Source organism: Procambarus clarkii, unplaced genomic scaffold (genome assembly GCF_040958095.1).
Source record: "Procambarus clarkii isolate CNS0578487 unplaced genomic scaffold, FALCON_Pclarkii_2.0 HiC_scaffold_560, whole genome shotgun sequence".
Classification (NCBI taxonomy): Eukaryota; Metazoa; Arthropoda; class Malacostraca; order Decapoda; family Cambaridae; genus Procambarus; species Procambarus clarkii.
The window spans coordinates 45,885-54,188 of record NW_027189593.1 but is presented as its reverse complement, the minus strand read 5'-3'; the positions used below and the strand labels follow the sequence as shown (position 1 = coordinate 54,188).

General features: G+C 39.1%; 1 pseudogene; it reads left to right on the top strand.

Moving 5' to 3' along the window:
- Positions 1 to 2,843: 2,843 nt before the first annotated feature.
- LOC138361652 (S-adenosylmethionine synthase pseudogene) lies at positions 2,844 to 7,037 on the top strand (annotated as a pseudogene).
- The last annotated feature ends 1,267 nt before the right edge of the window (positions 7,038 to 8,304 follow it).

The window sequence follows — 8,304 nt, the reverse complement described above, 5'->3', positions numbered from 1 at the left end:
TCACACAATCAAAAGCACATTCAACATTTAATGTTTCTTCAACCCCAACCCCATACGTATGTTGTATAATTTACTTAAGTCTATTATAACAAAGTTAATTATAACAAAGTTAATTATTAAGTAATAAAAATAAAGTATATCATATTACTATAATGTAATAAGAGTCAATGTATATATTATAAATCAGAATAATTATATAAATTAATTTATTTTATTTTCTTTTCAGGTGGAAGTGAGATAATTCTCTTAGAGATGTCACTTGATCAAACAAAAACCCATACAACAGATCAAACAAAAACCCATACAACAAACAACTTTTTTTTATGTGATGTATGTGGAAAAAAATATAGTACAATGAGAACACTAACAGTCCATTTCACAACTCACACAAAGAAGACTATCCTTTTTACAATTCATACTGGTAAAACTCCAAAGTGCAGTGAATGTGAAAAAACAAACAAACAACACATTAGAGAAAAATGGTTTTCATGTGACGTATGTAGAAAAAAATTCCTTAAAAAATGCGACTTGACTAGACATATGGGAACACACAGAGTAAAACGGTTAAAATGTCAATTGTGTGGGAATAGATTTAGGGATGAATATAACTTGACCCTACATTTGAAATCAATACACATGATTCAGCCTTTGAAAACAAATAGTGAAAAAAAATATGATATATGTGGAAACAAACAGCAAATCAGTCCCAAATCTTTAAACAACTTTTTTACTTGTTTTGAATGTGGAACTGTATTTAAAAGCATAACCAGCCTGGATGAACATTTGTTGGAACAGTTTACCAAAGATATATCAGCTTTAGATTTGATAACTCCAGACATTCATTTTCAGACGTTTTTTGAAAACTAAAAAGTGTATTGGAACATTGACCAAATCTTTAAACAAATTTTTTACTTGTTTCTGGTGGTAACTGGCACCTCAAGGAACATATAAAAGGAGTAGAAATATTAATGAGATTATTAATTCTGTCGGAGTGAGAGTAAACACAGATATATATCTCTCCTACCTGAACTTCTTTTCTGTTACCACCACATTTTCTTTGCATATATTATGTTCATTTTGGATCTACACTAGCTGCTGGATATGACTTGTACAGGTATAGTTGGAATTTACTTTTTTTTTTTTTTAATTTATGACTTATTTAGATTTAATATATTTTAATTACCAAATATGTAATATATTTTAATTAACAATCTACCTTTTGCTTCAGTGCTGCCTACGATGTTACTGTGCCAGCACAAGGAAAAGGTGTAATCAAGATAGATATTCAAGTAAAAGTACCAGAAGGTTGTTATGAAGAATAGCTCCAAGATCTGGTCTTACTTTTTTTTGTTTTTTTGTTTTTAATCACATTGATGTTAGGGATGGTGTCATTGATAGTGAAATGTTTCTGTGGTTCTCTTCAAGTTATTCTAAAGTATATTTTATTGTGAAAAAGAGAGATCGAATTTCACAACTAATTTATGAACGAATATTTATTCCTAATTTGTTAGAGGAAGTTTAGGACATTGAGTATACCAAATGCCCCTGTGCCGCAAACTTTTTTTTTTTTTGGGAATCAACAGAAATTAGTAGTAGTAGTAGTAATCAAACAACTAGCTAAATATACAGTGTGAATTAGTGATTCTCAACGATTACAGTGATAAGAGTGAGTAACTTATGTGTTAATGAAATGACTGAGGCGGTCTGCCTAAGGAGGCGGTTGTTATTTCCTAAAACATGTCCTACTGAACTTCAATGAAAAGATGGTGTGGACTGTACGTTTAGCTATGGAGTATTCAGATTTTAAACCAGTGTTCAAGGAGGGTCAGGGTCTTCAGCAGCCATATATCACAGTTGGAACAGAAGAGGCAGTTAAACATTTAACTACAGATGGCTTTCAGAATATTGTGATGGTTGTTCCAGAAGAAGGTATTTTCACAAAGGTCATACTTTTCAAATATCCAACTTACTTGGATCCCGATCATCTCCTTTACAATGACAGTGTTGTTTGGGTAAAGAGAAACATTGTTCATTATAAAAAACAAAGTCAGGTTATAGCTTTAATAAAAGGTGAGGCTCCTAAAAAAATTTTTGTACAAGGACTAGGCTATAGAAAAGTTTCAAAATACCAAGAGAAGCCAAAATTATGCCTGAAGTGTTATTATTGGGGGCATTTGGTTTTGAAATGTCAGTACGACCCCAGGTGTAAGTACTGTGGTAATAAACATGACTCTAAAGAGTGTACAAAGAAACAAAAATTTCCATTTTGTTGTAATTGTAGAGGTAAGCATACTCCTTGGTCTTATCTATGCCCCATGAATCCTATAAATGCTGTTGCAGGGGGGTGGTATTCTGCCAGCTAAGGGGAAACAAACTAGCTAGGCCCACACAACTGAAAGTCCTAAAGTCCTGTAGTATACAAATGTAACCTAATTACTACTATTATATTGAATTTTTTGTAGTAACTTTACTAAACTAATCTATGCCTTTGAGATATGTATGTATGTATGTATGTATGTAAGCATCTTTCCCATTCAAAACAATATATAATTAACAAATTACAATGTTCGATAATTAAAGGATAATTGGATTAATAAAAGAAAACAAATTAAAAAATATATTTTTTTTGATTTATAGAGGGATATAAAAGAGGAGGTACTCCTGTTCAATTCACTTGACACAGATGTCAGTAGCATATTATATACCTTGGGCAAAAGTTTATGTTGTGACTACCGGGCACACTGATTACCTTTGTCGACATGAACAATTTGAGAAAGAATGAGTCAAATAAAAGAAGGTGGTTATCACTCAGACGAGATATGAAGCCAATCTTCATAGACAGGATGAATGACTGGTTCAGGGAATACCAAATCCCAGAAGATATTGATACATTTGTTGATGACCTTAATCACCAAATTGAAAGTTGTCTTAGAATTCAGCGCCGTACGCCTCGACGAAGACCCCCTCGGAAGAAAATGCCTCGAGGCAAAGATCCACAGAGTAAAGCTGAAGAATTAATTCACATGTGGAGTAAGGCAGCATCCTCATCCTCCCTCTCAACGGAAATCGTCATGGAACAGCTCCTGCTACAGAATGACAGAAGAACTAGAATAGCGAGAGCACAGTCTAGTGAGGACGAATATGGAGAACCTATCACAGCCCAGGAAGTAAGGGCGGCTGTTAAGAGAGGTAAAATTACAGCACCTGGTGAGGATGGCATTACCTACGACATACTTAATGCATTGTGTGAAGTGCCTGGGAATCCACTACTCCTATTGTTTAACAAATCATTCCTAAATGGAGTTCTGCCCACACAATGGAAACACGCCAAAATTGTTCCCATACCAAAACCGAATGACCCTGGCAATTACAGACCTATCAGTCTCGTGTCATGTACTTGCAAGATGCTGGAAAAGATCATCCTAAAACGACTGTTACACAAAATAGGTAGGTTTGGGGAAGGAGTCAATGGATATGTCAAAGGACGGAGCACAGCCAATTGTATAATTAATTACCTGGTTAATGACACGGCTAGGTACTCTGTATTTGTTGACATAAAAGGAGCCTTCGACAAAGCCCAGGGAATTGCGATCCTGGACGAGCTTGCATGTATGGGTGTCAAGGGGAGACTCATGAAATGGATTGAAGACTACCTCACAGGGAGGAAAGCTAAGGTCTACTTCAATGGAGCAATCTCAAGAACAATGAATATGGAACTCGGGACCCCCCAAGGAGGAGTCTTAAGCCCTACACTATTCAATGTACTTATGAATGCAATTGCCAATATTGATTTTCCTGAAGGAACACAACTAGTGGGATATGCAGATGATGTCCTAATACAAGCTCCCACCTTTGATAAAATAAAACAGGCCATTGAACTCCTTGGAAGGAAATGTATTGAGCTCGGTTTCACTCTCTCCACAAACAAGACAAAAGCATACTCCCATCGCAAGCGGAGAGAAAATGAAGAACTGCAAATTAATGGTGTAACACTTGAATGGGTTGACCACTATCGGTATCTTGGCGTCACCGTCGGCTCAAACAAGGGAAAGAAAGAGGAGCTCAATCAAATCATAGGAACATGCAAAAGTCGACTCAGGGAACTGAAACTGAAAGCTATGACTTGGAATGATGGCCATGGAGCCTCTATTGCTGTACTTAAAATGATGTACACAAACTATGTACGCTCCGTCATTGACAACGCAGCACCTGTTTTATGTACTTATTCACAAAGTGATATGAATAGGCTAGAAAGCATACAGGATGAAGCCATTTCAATCATTCTTGGAGTTCCAAAGAAAAAAACTGCTGAAATGTCCAATCTACAAAAAGAGTTATTATCCCTTCCCAGTATTAAAGAAAGAATTGTGGAACTGAATGCTAAGCTTGCAATTAGGATTGCCAGAGATCCCCATTATAATGACATGGCTAAAAAAAAATTGAGCTCTGTGCTACTTTCAGGGGGAAACAAGAGAAGCAAAAAATGGCATCACAGAGCAGTCGGCTACCTTGAAGATCTTCACCTACTTCAACAAGCTCGTGAGCTCATGCCTGTAGAAAGATTACCTCCCTGGGTGGATCCCCTGAATGACTCGTGCAGGATTATCATCAATGATATGGTAAAGAAAAAAACCAACATGGTACCCAAAGAAATAAGCCACAAGTATCTTAAGGAAATTTATAATGAAGCTGGAGATGAACTAGATCAAATCTTCACTGATGGGTCATCTAATCCTATTAATGGCCGGGCGGGTGCAGCATACACGGTAATTAAGAAGGATGATGTATTTTTTCCTCCCAAAAATGAGGAAAAAGCGCGCATTGAGAACTATACCTCTTCAACACAAGCAGAGTTAACTGCCATTGCTATGGCGTTAAGGTATATTATTGAACAGAATACTACTGGTGCAGTGATTTGCACCGATTCGAGAGCAGCACTGCAAAGCCTAAATAAGGATCGGGACGAGAATCTTTCAATAGTCGCTGAAATTAAGAGAGTTGTGAAGGTACTAACCAACCAGGGAAGAGTTGTCAAGTTCCTGTGGATTCCCTCCCATGTTGGAATCTATGGAAATGAACGCGCAGATGTGTTGGCAGCTGAAGGCGCTGAGGGAGACCATATTGAATACTTCATACCCAAGACTCTTCTAGAAATTAGAAGTATTATTAGGGAACATCATCGTCATCTCAATCATTATGAAACCCCCAAAAAAGAGAATGTGGTGGTTGCGGGAGAGAATTAATAATAGAGAAAAAACATCTTGGATACAAATGTCCACACGTACAGCAGCTTTTTGTTAACAACATATAATAAAGATGATTTATAATGTATCTTATCTACCATTTGACAGAGGCTGTTTACCTTGGAGACTGGTTGGAAATATATGAATTGAATTTCAAATCTTATTGTTCCTTCTATTACATTTTTATATATGACTAAGTAAATACTTCTATAATTATTAACACAATATTATTATTATCCCTTTCACCAGATGGAATTATTATGTTCATAAAGAGTTAAGGATTACAGGTTACCAAATTATACATTCACTCTTCCAATTAGAATGAGTAATAATGGTTTTTTTTTAATGGTTTATAATCATTTCAAAATAAAATAAATGATCCATATTCTTTTTTGACTCACAGTTTTGTTATAAGACAGAGCAGCTGCACACTTACTTTACAGTTGCTCAGTTGCTCTCTCTCCACGTGACCAGGTTTGCGTTCTCTCTCTCTTCACACAATTAGGTCAATGTTTTTAATAATATTCCTTTACATAACGGATTTTTATTTAGTTAAAATCTAGCCAAGGAAACCTGGTCCCAAATTCAAGAGTACTTAGAAGTAACATTTTCGTTCCCCAGGATAGTGTGCTGAGAGCATGGATGGAGATCATGAGACGTTCCTCTTCACCAGTGAGAGCGTAGGCGAAGGCCACCCCGACAAAATTTGCGATCAGATCAGCGACGCAGTGCTTGATGCCCATCTTAGCCAGGACCCTGAAGCCAAAGTTGCTTGTGAAACATGTACCAAAACTGGTATGATCCTGATCTGTGGGGAGATTACGTCCAAGGCCCGAGTTAATTATCAACAAATTGTGCGTGATATTGTTAAGAAAATTGGTTTTGATGATTCACGAAAGGGCTTTGACTACAAGACCTGCAATATTCTTCTGGCCCTGGAGCAAAAGTGTGCGGAGATTGCTAATGGTGTACACATCGGGCGCAGTGATGACAACACTGGTTCAGGGGACCAGGGACTGATGTTTGGTTATGCCACTGATGAGACCGATGAGTGCATGCCCTTAACTATTATGCTGGCACACCGTCTCAATCAGAAGATTGCAGAGCTGCGAAGAGATGGGACGTTCTGGTGGGCGCGACCTGACTGTAAGACTCAAGTCACATGCCAGTATGCCTTCGATCAAGGAGCTGTTATTCCCAAAAGAGTGAACACTGTTGTCGCTTCTGTACAGCACTCGGAACAAATTACTGTCGAAGCTTTGCGTGACGAGGTTATAGAGAAGGTCATCAAGGTCATTATTCCTGAAAAATATATAGATACTCAAACGAAATACCACATCAACCCTTGCGGAGAATTCATCATGGGTGGACCTTCAAGGTAACGTTGGGCTAACTGGTAGGAAAATCATCGTTGACACTTACGGTGGGTGGGGCGCTCACGGCGGGGGAGCATTCTCTGGCAAAGATTACACAAAGATTGACCGCTCAGCGGCCTATGCCGCCCGATGGGTTGCCAAGTCACTGGTGAAAAACAAATTATGTAGACGCTGTTTGGTTCAGGTATCTTACGCCATTAGTGTTGTGCACCCCATAAGCATCAGCATCTTCCACTATGGCACCTCACAGTACACATCAAAACAGCTTCTGAAGATTGTTAACCACAACTTTGATCTACGACTAGGACATATTGTCAAGGAGCTGGGCTTAAAGAGACCAATTTACAGTGATACGTCGTGTTATGGACATTTTGGACGGCAACAGTTCTCTTGGGAGCAGCCCAAGAAGTTGACCATCCCTGAATTTTAGAGTCAAATAATTCTTAAGGATGACTATCATTTTTACGTTTTTCATCAAGTCCCTGTTAATAAGGGAGAACACTATGTCTATGCTTGATTCACAACTCTCCTAAACACGAGAGTGAAGTTATACAACTTGAGAACACTTTCCCACCAGGAGACTTGAACCCTAGCCAGCACAGAAGCCTGGTGGGAACCTTTAATTTTATATTCAATTGATAGTTTTATATACTTTTTTGACGTTTTATATACCAGAGTATATAAAATCTCCGGGCCTTTTATATATCAGAGTAAATAAAATTAAAATGACTCTATAAGACCAGCGTCTGGGTCAAGATAAATAAGTTTTCTTCCACTAAACTGAATCCAGTTTTTTTTATCTTTTTTTCGGTGGGGGGTTCTATGTCCTCCTCCTCCTCCTCCTCCTCCTCCAACTGTTTGTGGTTCTCCTCCTCCTCCTCCTTCTCCTCCTCCAACTGTTTGTGGGTCTCCTCCTCCTCCTCCTCCTCCTCCTTCTCCTCCAACTGTTTGTGGGTCTCCTCCTCCTCCTTCTCCTCCAACTGTTTGTGGGTCTCCTCCTCCTCCTTCTCCTCCTCCAACTGTTTGTGGGTCTCCTCCTCCTCCTCCTCCTTCTCCTCCTCCTCCAACTGTTTGTGGGTCTCCTCCTCCTCCTTCTCCTTCTCCAACTGTTTGTGGGTCTCCTCCTCCTCCTCCTCCTCCTCCTTCTCCTCCTCCAACTGTTTGTGGGTCTCCTCCTCCTCCTCCTCCTCCTCCTCCTCCTCCTTCTCCTTCAACTGTTTGTGGGTCTCCTCCTCCTCCTCCTCCTCCTCCTCCTCCTCCTTCTCCTCCTCCAACTGTTTGTGGGTCTCCTACTCCTCCTCCTCCTCCTCCTCCTCCTTCTCCTCCTCCTCCAACTGTTTGTGGGTCTCCTCCTCCTCCTCCTCCTCCTTCTCCTCCTCTAACTGTTTGTGGGTCTCCTCCTCCTCCTCCTTCTCCTCCTCCAACTGTTTGTGGGTCTCCTCCTCCTCCTCCTCCGCCTCCTCCTCCTCCTTCTACTGTTTGTGAAGTTTTTACCTTTCCTACTCCTTCTCCTGCATTTTGTAATTCTCCTCCTCCATGTGATTCTTTTGTTTGTTCTTCTTTCTCGACTTCCACATAAATGTTAAATTTAATGCTAGCAAATGTGTCTGAGGAATTAATATTCTTAGCTAACATTTTACATTCCACCTCATTATGACCGTCTTCGAGTTCAAGTTTCATAACCA